The sequence below is a fragment of the Ricinus communis genome, chromosome 4 (assembly GCF_019578655.1).
Source record: "Ricinus communis isolate WT05 ecotype wild-type chromosome 4, ASM1957865v1, whole genome shotgun sequence".
In the NCBI taxonomy this organism is placed as follows: Eukaryota; Viridiplantae; Streptophyta; class Magnoliopsida; order Malpighiales; family Euphorbiaceae; genus Ricinus; species Ricinus communis.
In genome coordinates this window covers 19,640,793-19,660,777 of record NC_063259.1, presented here as the reverse complement: position 1 = coordinate 19,660,777, position 19,985 = coordinate 19,640,793, and positions in this window count along the sequence as shown.

Sequence of the window (19,985 nt, the reverse complement as noted above, 5' to 3'; positions counted from 1 at the left end):
TGGTACACAATGAAAAAGAATAAGAAGATGAAGAATTAAAAAACAAAACACATAACCACAAAGGATAAGCAAACTTCAATTGAAGCAAGCTCTGATACCAAGTGATAGGAAATCACCTCCTTAGCAACCATACACCCTAATAACTAACAAGTTATGGTACATATGGAATGCAAGAAAACACCCTCCAATCAAGATTATTTCTCTTTTTTCCTTTCTCTATAAAATTCTACAAGAACATATATAGGATTTCGTATCCGATAAGGAAAGAAATCACAAGTTCTTTGTTCTTTTTCATACAGTTAAGTGTAAGTATCAAATTGAATTGATTTAAACACAAGGAAAAATAAAGAACACAAATCTTGATAAGACCTCAAAGTTCTTGAAGGAACCCATAACTTGATTTTCCACAAGGTAGAAAATTGAAATAATATGCTCAGTCGCCTCAAGTATTCAGTTGCATATGGATTTTATAGTGTGAAAGCCCTCATTCTATTAGAAAAAGAAACTAGAAGCATTGGATCGATGCTTATGATTGCAGCCTCCATTCACTTTTACTCAATACTCGTATATATGCTCCCTGAATAAAACCAAAATATCATATTATACAGAGATTGAAAAAAGAGGCACAAAATAAACAAACAAAATTAGAACATAGGTAAGCTTTTGGATCCGACAAGGAAAGAAATCACAAGTTCTTTTCTCTCTTCTATACGGCTAAGCGTAAGGATCAAATCGAATTGATTTCAACGCAAGGGTAGAAGAAGAAGAACACAAAAGAAAGAAAGTATATGAGCGATAAGTCTAGGTTTGCTAGCACGAGTCTTGAGTCTTATCACAAGTTACAAAAGAAAGAAAGTATGTCAGCGATAAGACTGAAATAATATTCTCACTAGCCTTAAGTATTTGGTTGCATGCGGTTTGTATAGCATGGAAGCCCTAATTCCATAAGAATAAAAAACTAAAAGCTAAATATGAATATATAAATAAAGAAAGATGAATAAGCTAAAGTCCAATCAAGAACCATAGAGGAGTTGATTGGTCAACAACTCTCGTAGTCCCAAATTTTATGAGCGAACTTAAAGAAAATAAGGAAAAATTCACGAGGGCCCACCTAATAATACTCCAACCCAAATTACTTCATATATGCTTCACAAAACATCAAAACACTTGTATCTTTACTTATATTATGCTTGGATTAATAAAAAATGATATGATTTCTTCGGTATGTGTGTGGATTTATGTCTTGCCCTGCTTGATCATCAAGGTAATCCTTAATGCCACCATTCAAGCATGTCAATTGCATTCCCATGATTCTTTACACCAATCCCTATGTCATTAGGAGTCCTCGTGCTTAGAAGAATAAGGATTGACGGAGTTTCTAATGGTGCAAATCCTAAATCGGAATACTTGGGCATGCCTCGATTCTCGTCTTTCCCTCTATCCTTTGAGAAGATTCACCCATGATCATTCGAAGGGAATGATATCAATACATGATCAACTAATTTTCTTTCTTCACATTTGTCTAAGCATTGGATCGGTGCCTATGATTGTCGCTTCCACACACTTTCACTCAAAACTTATGTATATGCTCCCTAAATAAAACCAAACTATCATACTAGATAGAGAGGCACACAATAAACGAAAAAATGAGAACATATGTAGGATTTTGGATCCGATAAGGAAAGAAATTGATGTGATTCTTAATGGATTTTGCAAGAAACATATTGCAGAATTGTTGCCAAGAATGTCTAAATTCAGAGTCATGAACAAAGACCTTGACCCAACACTTTATTAGAAGTGTGAATCTTAGTATAAAAAGGTCTTGGACAACGAATCCTACTCTAAGAAGGAGTTTTGATGATGCAAATCTTACTAGCTCAAGGAATTCTAATCCAATAAGAAGTCCTGATGCAATGCTTATACAACTACAACTAAGGCAGTGAACCTATCGATGCAGCCTAGCACAACGGCAAGTATTTAAAATATCGTATCCCTCGAGAAAGTGAAATCCTAGAGTTACTACTAGTTCATTGTTATCTAGCCTAAAATTAACAATGAAAGGTTCTAAATTTACTAATGACTAAAAAACTGAATTCTAAATGTAATGCGAGAGTGAATGAGAAAAGGGAATAATCAAGATAAGAAAGCAAACCCAAAGAAGACCTAGACTAGTTGGCAACCAAACAAAAGATAACAGATTGTTGAGTCTGATTATGCAATTCGTGGATGAATTCTAAACTGAATTCGGTTTCCCTCTCGAGAAAATCGAATTCCTAAACCTAAGAACCTATAGTTGGAATCTCTTCCTAACGATCGATTACTAAGTCAGCCTTAAGCTTTAATCCACCTCTATTAAGCTTTGTTAATTCTTAATCCGGCAAATTAGTTGACCTTATTTCTAGGAAAATTAACTTATTCTTGCAATTAAATTTCCAAATTCAATTAGAATTTCTCAATTACTAAACGAATTCTATGAACAGTAATCAACACATTCAATGTAAAGAAAACTGGATTTTTATTATTAGTTGCAAAAAGAATACAAGAAAAGAAACTTAAACAATCTTAACAATTCAGTGCAAAAGCCAACATAGTAAGGAACCCTACTAGGTACAATCAATCTAGCTACACATGTTCATGTCTAAAACAAATATAAGTTAAATTATAATGAAAGAATAAAGAAATCAAAACATATACACCTTTTTCCTAGAATTGGATGAACAGCTCAAAGCCTTGATCTACACTGCAAATTATCTCCAAAATGCCTATTGAATTGCTTCAAAACTCCTCTTCAATCTTCAATTGAATCTCAAGAGTCACGAATCCGACATCAAAAGGTGGAATTAGTCTCCTGGAAGCTACCTCGGGATGTTTAAAACGCGTCTAGAGAAATTACAGAGAAGGATGAAGAGTCAAAATTGCAGAACCCCTTCTCTTTACTAGCTCATTCAATTTTATACTATGCTTCAACACTGGCGTATTCATGCCCGTGTTAACCAACACGGGTCGTGCTCTTGAATGTAGCAAGGGAGTGTTTTGGCCCATGTTAGCCAACATGGATCTGTGCTCTGGGGCGTGTTTTCCTCGGCAATCGTGTTGCTTCAAAGTGCTTAAGCTACACGGTCTAGGAATTTCTACAAGGGCTCAAACATAGGCCATGCTAGACAGCACGGCCTGAGCACGAGCCGTGCTGACTTTCCAAAAGTCAACTCAAGGTCAAACACTTCTAAGTACATCCGTTTTCGCCCGAAATTGATCTAAAATTGCTCGAGCACTGATGATGGACCTATAAAATCTCCTGGAATACAAACGGGCACAAAACATAGGTGATCTTGGAAGAAAAACACAATAAATGCTAAGAAAATGCTCAATATGCAAGCAAACATGTGTAAAACTATGCACATTAAGTCCTGACTCAACTAGGAATCCTAATCCTGCAAAGAGTCCTGATGAGATTAGAAGTTCAAGCAACAAAAGGAATCTTAATTCAACTAGGAGTCCTAATTCGATTCAAATTGCAAGCGAATGTGCTTATCTAAGACATTTGGACTAAGGACACATTAAGGCTTGAAGAATTTATTGGGCTTGAATGAATTTAATTGGGCTTAAAAAGAAAGAAAAAAAAGCTGAATTGGAGCATATGAAGACTTTGGGCCTAACTTGGCTTATATTGTGAGGCCCATCTATATGATTTATGTAAATTAGGATTTTATGGCTTATTTTGGGTGGCCAAATATGTATTTTAACCTAACTAGGACTTTGTTTAAGTTATTTTTTTTTAGTTAGTAAGGCTATCTTTATCTTAGATGAGATGTAAATCCTTATTAGTTAAGATTTAGGGTTTTTTAAGGCCTATATAAGCTAGTACGAATTTTGATGTAAAAAAGTTGAAGTTGAAGTTGAATGATAATTGGTATTTTTACTTTAAAGCTTGTTTGCTTTGTCTTTGTTTGAATGAAAATCTTACTTATCAAGGAGTTGATCTATCTTTATGGCGTACTTGGAATTGGGGTTTAAGGGACTTAGTTTTCCTTAGGTTCTAATTCTTGATCATGTCTCTAAGAAATCTGTCTTCTAACCTTTCTTAGGAGTTGAACCGAATTGGTTCTTGGCCTTTTCACGTTAATGTTTTGGGGGTCCGCAATTCAAAAGGGGTTCTCAAGCTTATTTGTAGAGGTTCCATATCATGAATCCTCTTATCCACGCTCTCGAACCTTAGATTGAGCCTTCCAATGTCTTTTATATAGCCTTTATGTGCAATTTTAGGTCCAAATTCTTTGGCTCCTCCTCCGTAATTCCTTTATCTTTACTTTGAGATATTATGTAAATTTGCAAAACAAAGAAATTTATTGTTCCTTACACATTCCCTTACGTGTTTGCACTAAAAAAAGTCACAATCTCGTGTTTCGCACAAATTGGCTTTTACCCCCTTTTAGACTCACAAACTCTTGCCTTTCTCCATTTTTTGCTATAGTTCTTGTACGAACCAAGTGTCTCTTAATCAAAACACTCGTTTTAGAGCTCAATTGACACTAATCACTTAAAATCTTTCTAAAGCTTAAGTAGTGCGCTCTTAAGAAAAGGGGTTCAAAGGAAAAGGTTAAGGTAAAACAACAAGTATAGTATGAAGGTAGTGATATATGGCACCAATATATAATAAACAAGATAGCCTCAATAACTTGAATAAAATATCAATACTCATAAATCAAGAAATATAACAAACTCAGATTTTCTTTGATGACCCGAAACTTTCTTACTTTTGCTATTCTTTTCTTTTCTTTTTGTTTTGTTTTCTTTTCTTTTTTTTTTTAATTTTTCTCTCTTTTTTTTCTTTTTTGTCTTTGTATCAACAACTGAATTGAAATAACTAAACTTGAATCAAAGAAATAAAGAACATGAAATTGAAGGATGAGATTTTCGGACTCGGTGAATGGATGATAGATGCCAGCTAGGTTTTCAAAGGAATGGGTGAAAGGAAAAAAAATTAAAGTTGTAGAACCGAAATTTTAACACACAAATAACAAAAATATCAAAGGATAAATAGAACCTGATTTAGAGCTTAAGCTCTGTACCAAATGATGTGATTCCTGATGGATTTTGTAAGAAACACATTGCAGAATTATCCCCAAGGATGTCTAAAGTCAGATTCATGAATAAAGACCTTGATCCAACACTTTACTAGAAGTGTGAACCTTGGTATAGAAGGGTTCTGGATGCCATACTCAAGATTAGAGAGAAGGTGAGTGATAAGCCTCAAAGAGCGCCATAAGAACAAGTCTTGATAAGTTCAATAATAAAAATATTCATTAACTTGAACCATTCGGCTATAGTGTGTTTAAATATCTAAAGATACAACCTTACCTTCCTTTACACATTTAAGAAGAAACTAGAATAGGAAAATAAAAATCAAAGACTAAATTAGAAGTTTTCTAAATAACAAAATAAGTAACTAGAGTGATTTAGGCAATCTTTGACATAGGAAGAATGGACTAAATCAACATCTAATATTTCTATATAACTAAAAAGGGCAGATGCTCTTGTTTCCTAAATAAAATTAGGCGCCTAGGTCAAGCTCACAAGAATGCACCTCCTTGTTTCCTCTTTAAGCTTCTTTCCTTGCTTTCTCTTTAAGAATTTGGCCTTCCCTTGTTCCCTTGAGTAAAATTTCATCCAAAACTTAAGGATTCATGGCCCAACATGTTGAATTAGGTTAATAACAAGATTGGGCTTGATTAACTCTAACTCTTCATCTGACTTTGAAGGCTTGGCTCAAATATCTTGAATAAGACCATTTAAGGCCTTCTTCATTCTGTTGGCTCTAGCTCTTATAATTGGGCCTCCCTTAATGAATAATGGATCACTCAGCTTGCTTGATAGTCGGGAAGAGGACATTGACGATTATCCCTCTAAGCGGATACTTGAAGCCATTTGCTTGGAAGAAGGATGGATGGTCGTCGATCACACCCGTTTGCTTTTCACCATGAGTCCAGCTAAGAAGACTCATCACATCAAAAAGAAGCGCTTTTGGGAGGCACCCCAATTTTTATCTTTAATCTCTAATATTTTAACCTTTTGTTTTGGGACATTTTATTAGTTTTAGTTTTCATATTTTATTTAATTTTTGTTTCAGTTTCGATTTTAATTCTTTATTTTATTATTTACAGCCACTCCTCTACCACAGATTAGCCAACGCCCTGATATCCCTGATGATGCACCTCTTTTTCACTCTGGAGCCATAGTCAGGGCAGTATTAGCTCTTTTTCCTTTTTCATTTCTTATATTTTGTACACTGGGGACAGTGTGTCCTTCAAGTGTGGGGTGGGTGATAGTTATCCCATCTCAATTATTTGTTTATTCTTTGTGCAATATTTTGTAAAATTTTGAAAATTTTTCACTTTGTTTCGATGCTCTTACTATTGACTTGATTTTGGAAATCATGTTTATGTCCATGTGATCAGGTAAAACCGATAGTGTTGAGTTTTGCGGAAGAATGTAAGATAATTAGTTTGAGTTTTGCACTAAGTTGCTTTGGTTTATTTAATTCTGTTTTGATGATTTTTTTTTGGAACCTACTCAAAAGCACACTTGTGAGAAATTGAGCCTAAATTGTAAGCATACACTTTATATACTTGTGTTTATTTCTTGTTGAGAGTACTGTCTTTACTTTTAGAACTTGCTCGGTAATGCTTATGAGGGCCACAAGGAGAGTTTAACATTTTGGTATGATAGAGGCACTTAGGTTTTTCATTCTAGCCAAATAGCCTTCATTCGTTTATTGATTCTGTAGATAACCTCTTCTTTCACTATTTCTTTTATCATATTCCATTACCACTTAGTTTTATTCTGCTTTGGGTTATCATTTTGCATATGAGTTGTTTTTATTAGGAATTTTTGTCTTGGGAATAGCGTTGGAATCTTGTAGCAGCTTACTTCAATCCAAAAAGAAATTCACTCTATTATGTGAATGTTCTTCTCTTATGAAGAAAAAAAAAAGAAAAATAAAAGAAGAAATAGAAGAATAAGAGGGAAAGGTGATGAAAAAAAAAAAGAAAGTAAGTGAGCTAAACATTTTGACTTGATTCCTATTTCCCACCTTGGACTACTGTCCATTGTTTACCCCTTGTGATCATTGTGACTTATGTACAGGTCATGTATTTCATTGCAGAACACCATAGGTTCAACTCTCACCAAATTTACCTACCCCTACTTAATCCCCATTACAACCCTTATAAAGACCTTTTGATATGGTTGTTGACTCTCCATAAGTGGTAGGAGTAGCATTTAAGAGCAAGCATATAGTAAGTAAGGCAGTAGTTGATGCATTGAGCGATTAAACACTACCCTTTAAACACTTTGAGTGATTTAGAGTGAATCTGGTGAGGAGTTGGTTCTGAATAATTTTGTTGAGATAGTATTTTGTGAATTATTGGCATCTTGGTTGTGATACTTGGATTAATTGCTTCTTTTCTTTTTGTTTGACTTACGCTTGTTAAGGATATGTGCAGGAGCTCTCTAGCTTGTCTGTTAGTTTAAGTATTGTTCCTTAGTGGTTTCTTTTTCTTATTTTACTTTTGATTGCTTGAGGACAAGCAATGACCTAAGTGTGGGGTTATTTGATGTGCGTAAAATACACACATCTAAATGGGGTTTTTAAGATTGATTTTATGGACATTTGGATGTGAATTGGTCCCAACACTCACCCTATGCATCTGTTTGTGTGCATTAGGTCCAAAAGAAGTCAAAGAATGAAAAAGGGAAGAATTGGAGCATAATTGGACGTCAAAGCTACCGAAACGAGCTAAGTACAAGCATTGAACAGGGCCGTGTTGGTTTCAACACTGGTCGTGTTCTCAACACGGGCACCAACACATAACGTGTTCCTAATACGGGAACAAACACAGGCCGTGTTGGGTGCATCACACATCAACGAAAAAGAAGTTCTTAGGCAGCACGGCCACAGAGAGTAACACAGCCAGGAACACCAAACCGTGTTACCAACATGGCCAGGGACACGGCCGTGTTGGCGGCGACAGGGGGAATTAATTAAAAGAAAAAAAAGAGGGAGAGCAGGGAAGAACGTCCCAAACCCTAATTTTTCTCTCCCTAAGGGTTTTCTGAGCTGGAACCAAGGGAAAAGGAGACTTGGATCAAGGTTTCAATCGAATTCCCTTCAAGGATTGAAGATTGGGCGAGGTTCGTTGATTGGTTTTCAAATCGAGCAAGAGGAACAAGAATCGATTCAATTCGAGCAAAAGGATTTGGGGCTGTTTACTCTCATCCAAGGGTGTAATCGGGTTTTCTCTACCTTTACTCATTGTTGTAATTGAATTCTTGTGTATTTTGATAATGAACGTGATTAGTTAGATTGATTAAATCCATTGGGATTTCTTTACTATGTTGGCTTGATATTATATTGTTGGATTGTTTGGGTTAGTTTTGTATTCTTCTTGCTTTCAGTATTAATAAGATAATCATTATTCATGAGACGTTGTGAATTGTGTGTTTAGATTGCTTTGTGTGATTGAGAAGTCCATTTGGCATTTGGAATTTTGAATAGCAAGAACTGGTTAATAATCGCTTAGAGATAAGGATAATTAACTAGCCGGATTAAGAATTAACAAAGCTTAATAGAGGCGGATTAAAGCTTAATGCTAATTTAAGAATCAATCGTTAGGAAGAGATTCCAACTTTAGGTTATTAGATTTAGGAATTCGGTTATCGAGAGAGAGAAACCGAATTCGGTTAAGAATTCGTCCATGGGTAGCATAATTAGATTCAACAATCCTTTATCTTTTGTTTGATTGCCAACTAGTTTAGGTTCCATTTGGGTTTGCTCTCTGGCCTTAGTTATTTTAGTTATCAATTACTCTTGCATCTCCCTTACAACTTAGATTATAGCTATTAGTTAGTTTAGAAAGTATTCATCACTCATTTTAGGTTAATATAACAAAGAACAAAGGAGTAACTCTGGGCTTTCACTTTCCCGAGGAATACGACCTTGATACTCGCCATTAGTGCTAGACTGCATCGATAGGTACACTAACTTAGATTATAGCTAACACAATTTAGCAACCATCACCAGCCGAGTAATGTAAGTTCCAAAATAGAAAAATACCTTCTTTGAGTTGTTGCAGAAGGCACTGATCTGTCTGGCCAACAAGTATCCCATGTCGACGAACTGGTACTGGTGCATGCTATAAAGTATAAACAGGTCCGGCTGGGTGTACTACACCACCGTTATCTCTCCTGCCACTGATGGTCCTAGCGAACAATGCATGCAAGTATCGTAGTTGCTTAGGCAAGTTAGACGCCTTGGACTGGCTGGCACTGTACCCCTCGGTGTCATCATAAATCTCAGCCCACATCTGCGGATATGACACACCAGACGTGTGTATACAGCGACTATATACCTCTCCAGCTGCATCCTCCTCAGTCCATAAACCCAAATGTACCCCAAACTGTTGTACACTCATGGTGAAAGTCTGCTTTGCTAGTCTAAAACTAATAGCATCTGGCTACTGAAAGTCCCGCAACTAGTTCTACAGAAAGAAGGTGCTAGCAAACTCCACAGTCAACTCCCTATATGTCGGTTCAACTATCTCAAAGAATTACTGAAACGGGGGCGTCTCAAGGTATCGCGGACTGCAGCTGCAAGTCCAACGGTCTCTAGTGCTGGCCAGTCTATCCTACGCCCTTTTCCTAAATCTTTGTACCTCATAGACTAGTATCTCTACTCGAAGGTGGGATGCCCTTGGAAAAGTAGGAATCTATAGCGCTGCAGTGGTCTAATTTAGCCTGAACTAGTCGGTGCAGCGCCTGACGATCGAGAGGAAGAGGAACCATCGATCCACCTCCTCTTGTAAACTCCTGATCCTCGTCTGGTGGACATGGTACCTGAAAAAGAAATTTTTAGTACTAAGGATCAACGAAATTCTGGCAACATAACGGCATAAAATGGACAAACCGAACGATTTAACTCGATAAAGTTAAACCGCTCAATGTCCTGTAAAGAAAATTCAATCCACCACACTGCCAACCAACCTAACCAATTAAATTTTCAATTCATCCATATGAAGTTTAACTTCGCCATAATCCATCACAAGGCAAAACCAACAAGTTAATATAGAACAGATACAAACAGAGTCGATTACATATGACAGAGCCTATTGTTTAGTGGCCACCAATAATAATAGAGAGGAAAATAAGGAATTAATCACAAACATGAATAATGGTAGAAAAGAAAAACAAAAAATGTGAACAAGTTAAATATATAAACTAAATTAAAGAAAACAAAAGAAAATTTAAACACAAACATGAATGTAAACCAATGCACCAAATAAAAAAATAAAAAAAAATTCAAACACAAATTCGAACTAATATCAAAATCAATAACAAAGAATGGAAAATGAAGTTGGAGGGAACTTACTTGACAAATGCAATATCCAAAGCTTCAAGATGAGAATAAAAAAAGGGAGAGAGCAAGAGAGGAGAGAATTGCCAAAAAATTTTGCCATTTTGAAATGAAGTCGTATATATAGGCAATGACCGGAACACGCCCGTGTTCACTAACAGGGGCCGTGTTCATAAACACGGTCAAGATATCGGCCCGTGTTGAGAGAAGTTAAACGTGCTGACTTTCCAATTTTTATGAAAATGCCTATGTTGAGGAAACACGGGAACGTGTTGCCAACACGGTCGGGCATAAATTCCCATGTTACCTTCTATGCACTTGCCCATCTTAAATTTCATTTTACGTAAATAGAACACGGTCCGTGTTGATAGAACACGGGGCGTGTTGCAACATAGTTTAGGGTTTATGGCCGTGTTACCTTCTGTGAACGTGTCCCCTTAAAGTTTGTTTTTCTATAATTAGAACACGGTCTGTGTTGATCAACACGGTCATCATAGATAAACGTGTTGGTAACACGGTCTTGAACACGCCCGTGTTGAGCTCTAGAAACTGCAAAACTTGAGATTCTCAGCACTTTCTCACTCTTTCTTACTTGCACAACCAATAAGTCCTCAACTCAAACACTCAACATAAATAAAACTTAACAAAAATAAACTGTAAAATCTAATCAAACTAAGTTCACAATGAAAGGGTAGAATATTAAAAATGAAAAATAAAATTTAGGGTGCCTCCCAAAAGCGTTTCTTTTTTATATGATGAGTCTTCTTAGCTAGACTCATGGTGAAAAGCAAACGGTGGGGATTGATGACCATCCATCCTTCTTCCAAGCAAATGGCTTCAAGTATCCGCTTAGAGGACTAATCATCAAATTCCTCTTCCCGACGGTTAAGCAAGCTGCCAGTATGATGGGCAAAACTCGCTCCTTATATATTTGCACGTAGTCATGATACTCTAGGGGCTCTTCCAATTTGAAAGCTGGAGTTTCACCAATTGGAAGGATCGACGGTTGGGCAATTTCTTCAGGAATGTCAATGGTTTTCTCTAGTCCTTGTCCTGGTTCACTTGCTAGAAGAAACTCGAGCTCCTCCAAGACTTCTTCATTGGATAACTCGTGCTCATCTTCCATCATTGAAGGGACTTGTGGAAAATCCACCAAAAATTCCTGTAACTGCAACTCAGCATCATCAACTGTACATTCCTATTGATAGTCTTTCAGAGGAATCATGTTCGCCTCTTCCTTTTTTGGTTCCATCTCCATGTTCAAGAAATCGTCCTGCACAGAAGTATCATCATTAAACATAGTAGATAAACCAGAAAAATTCTCACCTGAATGCAAAGTGATGGCGCTCAAATGTTCCTCGGATTCAGTAGCGTTTGATGGAGTTCCCCATTGTTCTGCTGCTAGTAACTTGAAGATCAAGCCTACTTGATGCTCTACGTTCTCAATCGAGGCTTGTTGACCTTCAAGTACCTTTCTGCTGATGTGCTTGTTGAGATCCTGGTGGTTCTTGGCCATCTAAGCTCCATCCAAAGGGTGAATGAGTGCTCCACTCTTGATTATAGGTGCTTCCATACGAGTCATTTGGCCAACTTCCTGTATAATTCACCTGTTCACAATTATAAGAACAACGAGTAAAATCATTGCATAATGGACAATCATTACTCAAATGTAAACCACAATAAAATTCACAAAAAACTTGAGATAAAATGATAGGAGTAGAGAGTTGATCGGTAGCCCTGCAAAATGATTCCACTCTAGCTTCTAAAGATTCACGGGTATCCCAATTTTTAGCACTCTCTTGGTTCCTGATTCCATTTTCCAACGTGTCATACAAAGAGTTTGAATTTAGCATTGAACCTCCTTATCATTCACTACCTGAATTATAAAATTAAACTAAATAAATATGTACAAATAAAATAAAATAAATGAATAAATAAAAACCATAAAATAGTAAAAAAATGGCTAAATTAACAAATAGCAAATTTCACTCTAGTTTTCAAACAGTTCCCCGGCAACGGCGCCAAATACTTGATGGTTGCTATCTATGCAGCTACAATCTAAGGCAGTGTACCTATCGATGCAGTCTAGCACTAATGGCGAGTATCAAGGTCGTATTCCTCGGGAAAGCCCAGAGTTACTTCTTTGTTCTTTGTTATATTAACCTAAAATGAATGATGAATAATTTCTAAACTAACTAATAGCTACAAGCTAAGTTCTAAGGGAGATGCAAGAGTAAATGGATAAATGAAATAACCAAGACAAGAAAGCAAACCCAAAGAGAGCCTAAACTAGTTAGCAATCAAATAAAAGATAAAGGATTGATGACTCCAATTATGCTACCCGTGGATGAATTCTTAACTGAATTCGGTTTCACTCTTGAGATAACCGAATTCCTAAACCTAATAACCTAAAGTTGGAATCTCTTCCTAACGATTGATTCTTAAATTAGCATTAAGCTTTAATCCGCCCCTATTAAGCTTTGTTAATTCTTAATCAAGCTAGTTAATTATCCTTATCTCTAAGTGATTATTAACCAGTTCTTACTATTCAAAATTCCAATTGCCAAATGGATTTCTCAATCACATAAAGCAATCTAAACACCACAATTCACAACGTCTCATGAATAATGCATTATCTTATTAATATTGAAAGCAAGAAGAATACAAAACTAACTTAAATAATCCAATAATATAATATTAAGCCAACATAGTAAAGAAATCCCAATGGATTTAATCAATCTAGCTAAACATGTTCATTATCAAAACCCACAAGAATTCAATTACAACAATGAGTAAAGGTAGAGAAACCCGATTACACCCTTGGATGAGAGTAAACAGCCCCAATTCCTCTTGCTCGAATTGAATCAATTCTTGTTCCTCTTGCTCAAATTGAAACCAATCAGCGAACCTCGGCCAATCTTTAATCTTTGAAGGAATCCAATTGAAACCTTGGTCCAAGTCTCCTTTTTCCTTGGTTCTAGCTCAGAAAACCCTTAGAGAGAGAAAAATTAGGGTTTGGGACGTTCTCCCCGTTCCTTTCTTTCTTTCCTCTTGCTCTTTCTTTTAATTAATTCATCCTGCCGCCGCAAACATGGCCGTGTTGATGCCTGTGTTGAGAACACGGGCTAGTGTTGATGGGCGTGTTTGGAACACAGCCCCGTGCTAATGCCCGTGTTTCTCTTTGTGGTCGTGCTCCTTAACGCTTCTTTTTCTTTAATGTGAATGCACCCAACACGGCTTGTTTTGGTGCCCGTGTTGGGAACACGGCCAGTGTTAAAACCAACACAGCCATGTTCAGATTAGGGATGCATGGACTCGACTTGTTTCGGCAACTTTGACGTCCAATTCTGCTCCAATTCTTCCCTTTATCACTCTTTAACTTCTTTTGGACCTAAAGCACATAAAATAATGCATAGGGTGAGTGTTGGGACCAATTCACATCCAAATGTACATAAATGCTGCCTTAAAAACCCTATTTAGATGTGTGTATTCTACGCACACCACTAGACCTGGCATGTTTCATGGAATCAAGCACAAGCAATTTTATCCTTTTATTTATTATTTTTATTTGTTTATTACTTTTATTATTCTCACCCTCTCATCAGGAGTTAGCCAGACTATGAACACAACCTCTTTAAAAGAGTGAGTGATACTTGAATTGAATCAATGACATGACATAGAATCTCAATATACTATATCTCGTATTTAGACAGGCACAACATCCGCATAAATAGACAAGCAGCATATCCACTATAAAAAGTATTATTTATCAAAGTCATAAAGAAAATGAAAATAAGGAGGCCTTCACTCAAGATCGACAATCTACCCCTCCTCAATGAGCTTTTGAACCTCGTTCCTCAAGGCATAGCAGAGGGGATGTTATGACCGGGCATCTAGTGATATTTGCAATACGCATTCGGGTCATTACCCACTAGAGTCTTCCTTGGCCTTATGGAAGGCAAACTCAACAATTTGAGCTCTTGCAGCTTGGCCAAGACTTAAGATAAGGGGGCCGAGAACTTAGAATACTTCTAGTGTTAAGGAGAAAAATTTTAGCTCGATCTAGGACACGCTGACCTCCTTAGCACCCGAGCTTCCTACCGAGCCTCTCTTAGAGCTACCCTTTTTGTGCTCAAGCTCCCTCCAAATTCAAGGCACATTCCCTAAAGTCCTTGAAAGTCCTGAGCAGAATTTGGGCAAGTGCTCCTTTGGCCATATAACGAACCTCATCTCTTTTTGAAGGCTTGGTGACCATCTTAGTTGCCTTCGCCTTGAAGCACAACATGAAATTACAAATACTCTCATTTAGCATTTGCTTTGTCATTTCTAAGTCTCTAATAGTGACCTCAGCTTCTATATTATACTCATATTGGCCCATAAACCTTTCAGCCATGTATTTTTAATTATTACGGACCTTCTAATCTAGCTGGTAGTATCAATGATTGGCTTTCCCTTCCATAGAGCCCAAAGAACTTGACAATCTATTTTTTAGTGAGGTTATGGCATGTGGACATGGCTACTCGGTAAGAGTTGATAAAGGTATGAGGACACTAGTACCATCAAACTTGGGCAAATCTAGTAGGTTAGCTTTCTTAGCTTTGGTGGTCACTATAGCAAACTCTTCATTGTAGCATATTACTTCCCATCCTTTAAATTTTAGCATTTTCTAGAGCTTATCAACTTGCTTATGCATCTCCTTTACTTTAGGATTCTTAGGGAGAGGGATTTCCAATGCAACATTCTGTTTAATTTGAAATTCCTCTTTAGCATCAATGAACTCTGCCATTTTTGTCCTTATGTAATGCTTATCCAAAATCTTGTTCTTGCACCATTAGCCCCACTAGTGGTCCCATTCTCAACTGGTATTGTAGTTGGAGCTAGAGCCACTGTAGCCGCTTGGCGTTATGCAATGAAAGCTTGCAATACTTCAGCCTACTATTGCATCATGGTTATTAAGTTTTCCATTTGAGTCTTGATATTGTCCATATCATTCTGAACTACTTCGAGTTCTACAGCTTGAAATGCTTAGTATATTCTTCCATTTTAACGCTTTATTGTCTAAGAAGTTGTCAATCAGACCTAATCCAAGTAATTGTGACCTTTGAAGAAACATAAGTTAGAGAATGTGATGCGCGTTATCCATACACGCAAAGTGCACCAATCATATCAAGTAATATAATAATGAATAAGAGTATCGCTCCACTAGGGACCTAATTATGAGTACTACCTTCAATCATACACTAATATTTAGCAATCAAAATATTGTTGGGTGTAGTAATATTTAAAAGTAAAACAATCTTGAAAACAAAGATTAAAACAATTGGTAAACTTATCAAGGATAAAGCATATTTAGGTAGTGAATCCCTCTAATAAGTTAAGTATTTCATGAAACAAACAACAATTAATTCAAATCAAGAGTTGAGTTGGCATTCCACCAATTTAGGTTTAAACTTTTCTCAAGTAATTAAACCCCTAATTCCTAAGAGCAGGGAAAGGAATCTCTTCTCAAACCCACTCACTTAGGTCATACATTAAGATTAAGAAACTATTGAACCAAAGGATCTTGTAGACCTATCTCTAGTATCCCAATCAATCCTTAATCCCTAAAATATGATCAATTCATAAAAAATTATCTCTAATCAGTTTATATAAACAAATCCCAATCAATACATTGACTTATCAATTGAAATAGATAATTAAGCAATTAAAGGAACAAAACAACTTATAAAAAGACTAATTGTATTAACTTTGAATCAATCAATACAAAACAAATTAGGGTTCATCAAAACCCAAATAGCACAAAATTTAGTTCCTATACATTACAATAAAGAGATAAAGATTAGGGAAAGAAGATATCAAACTAGTCATGGAAGAGTAGGAATGAAAATCTTCAATCTTCAATCTTCAATCTTGAATCTTCAATCTTCAAGCTTAGAAAATAATGAAGGAATTGATGTTCTTCCTTGGGGTTCTCAGATAATCAGAGAGGTAATCAGACAATAAAATGGATAATTAGATAAATTTCAGCTTTATCCGATACTTTTCAGCATTATTAGACTGAAAGTGTGAAATAGACATCCAAGAGGAGGGTGAATTGGATTTTTCAAAAATTTATGGCTCAAAATCTAAATTAAATGATCAGCTAATTGTATGATAGAACTTTGCAGGAGTTCTAATGTGAGCTCTTGATGCTCACTACACAAATATCTAACTAGTCTTCGAAAGCTAAATGTCAGATACCTACAGTAGTAAGCCAACTACTTCGACATACCTTGACTATAGTGGCCTATATACTTTGTCCCTTTAAATGTTAATTTGAAGATGTTAAATGTCTGAATCAACAAATATTGAACTTAGCATCAAATAGAAAACTTATTAAGATTTACGGATAAACGTCTTATAATTTTTAAATGAAATCAACACAAGTATTAATCCTGGTTTGGTACAAATATATACATCCAGTCCATAAGGATATACCTCAAAATTATCTCCACTACTTAACTTTATTAATGGCTAGAGACCTTTCATATCACACAACCCTTAATGGAGTGATGGACCCTTAGGTATTTTCTAATTCTCTTTCCTTTTCTATTTTTCAAATCTTCTCATTATATTGGTTTTGTTTATTTCTTTTTCTCTTTCAGGTCAATTTGACCCCTTTCGCTACTCGCATGGTGTTCCTTCCTACCATAGCTACTCATTGTGTCTTACTATCATGTGCCTGGGTGATTTTACGATCTCATCCTCCCATGTACTTTTTAGGCAAGAGGGTTCATGGTCAGCTTAATGGTAAGAGGATTGTTCCATTGCCACCTCCTATTAATATGAGATTCACCTCCCTTACTCTAGTAGATATGAAATTAGTCAACTAGGATGTAGTAATTTTAGAAGATCTTCTAGACAAATTGGTTTATTATTCCCTGTTCTATCTTAAGCACCTGATGCCTCCTCATATTTGGAGACAGCTCTTTTGGGAGGTCTATTTCCTCTTCCTCCTATGATTCCACTTCTTATGCAGCGGAGAGAGCCTCATCTTGTACCTCCCCTAGCTATAGTTTCTTCTAATGGCACTTTCGATCATCCTTGCTTAGGGAATCCAATACACACATGGCAGATGATGGTTAGTTTAGGACTTGCACACCTATAGCTACTGATGGTAAATGTCCTCTTTCTCTACAAATTCCAGTAAGGTTCCTTTCAGTAGATCATTCCTCTACCTATTTTTGTTTATTAACCACTATGATTATGTCTTCACTTAGTTTACCAGTACATGAAAGGCAAACAAATGATACTAACTAGGTTGAGCTACTTGAAGCTGTCTGAGGACACCCTCGAGGCCACTCGTATAAGGAGAAGCAGTGGGAGTTTGATAGATTTTAATAGAGATCAAGATAAATAAACTAACATTAAAATAGAATAAAGCTACAAGTTATTGGCATAAAATGCATAACCTTAAGCTAATCATATATATAATTTCAAGCATTTAGTAGGATACAACATATTCATAAGAAATGGATATCACTTATGAAATATGTAATTATATCTCATTGTTGATGAGACTAATACATTAAGAAATAATGTTTGCCATTAATTCTTAGAGTTAGCATAAAGTCATGAAATTCTATTACAAATACTATATTATTTAATTAAGTGAAGGCTGTGGTAGATCTATCTAAATGGATAAGATCCATTAGGTGCAAGAGAATTTTTGAAAAAAAAAACTAATATAAAAATCTTTACACAAATATTGAGCAAAGAAAACTTAATAAGTTACATATGTAATTAAAAAGTTGATTTGTAATGTCATTATAAGATACAATCCATATAGAATTTTATTTGCAAGTTATATACTTTGATTATGAAATTATAAAATTCAGAATGAAATCTATATAAAGGATATTCTTAAAATGTAAGACAGTCTAAAGAATTTTTGAATCTAATAATTCAAAATAATAAAGTATGATATCTTTAAAAGTTCAAAAGAACTTACAAGCCTCACGAGATTAATATATTCAACTCTATTAATATTCAAAAGAGTTTGACATTTATAAACTAAACTAAACAAGTGTATATGAAGGGATTAACGAGTGTATAGTAAATATTTCCTAATATCATATGTTATGAACATATAGATAATCGAAAAGTGATAAATTATTTATGATGAGTCTACCAAGATCTATAAAATCCATAAAGAGTTAGAACATGCATACTTTTTAGGATTGATATCCATAGAGATAAATGTTTCAAACTGCAAGTATGTTCTAAACTTCGAATACATAGGCATATAAAATAGTTTAAAATGGAAGAATCAAAGAAAGATTCTTGGTGATGTCTTATGACATATATTTTTCTAAAGATATGTGTCATAAACAGTTATTGAGAAATATATTATTAATAGAATATTTTATGCGAAAGCATCATATTCTATTATGTACATATATCATATTATGTGCTAGATTTTACAATTATTCTAAATGTTGATTATAAATCATGTAGAATATACTCACCAAGATAGATTAAATTCATTTTAGAAGGAAAACATATATTTTGGAAAGAGTTCCAAAAGGTTATAGCTCTTAGAACTTGAGCTAATATATCTCATCATATTTAAGATAATATATGAGAGATATTTGGATCTCTAAATTTTTTTTTCAAGAATTTAGTATGGTTCCTAAGCATTGTCAATCTAATGAATTAAATAGACAAAAGAGCTATTTTCAAAGAACCAAGGTCTTATCTATAATTCAAATTTTGAGTTGGAGCATTACAAATAAATGACCTATAGTAAAATATAAAATAAAATAAATGCCCGTTGAGGTTAACAAAGTTCATCCACCAAAGAAATCGTTTGACCTAAAAAGAACATAACCATCATAAGAAAGAATTTGATATATGGGATACCATGATGAGTGGCTTTGATAGGGCTTTATTGCAAGTGGAAGATTTTCTGAGTATGTCATAGAGACAATATACATCATATTAATAATATATAATTATTCTAAAGACATTTTTCAACTCTTAATGGTTTGATTTACTATGGTATTATCAAGGTATTTACCAAGATTGTTAGAGATTAATTCCAAAGAATATAAACGCAAAGTAAGAAAAGTTATAAAGAAAATTTATAATGATGAGATTCTTATTACATATATTCTTAAACTACGTTCATAGTCAATGTTTCATAAAAAAATTAGACATTAATCATTGAATATTTGATCAAATGCTTGAGACTTTCATATTATATTATTACTTACTTGTGAAGTAAGCAATCTGTCTCATAAGATTAAGGTATGGGAATACTGAGATAAGCATATGGATGCTTGTTACAAGAACAAATTTATTGAACATGACCCTATTGAGTAGTCCATACGAAATTTATCCAAAGTGTCTATGTGCAATACTCTAATGAAAATTATGTAAAGATGTGATCCTTAGACTTGAGATAATAGTATTTTATCTTATACGAAGATTATTATACTTTGATACTATGTCATGTCTTTCTAACCATGGAGTGCTCAATCGATAGTCATTGGGTATAATAAGAGGCATATAAAAATAATAAGTTATCAATAAAGAA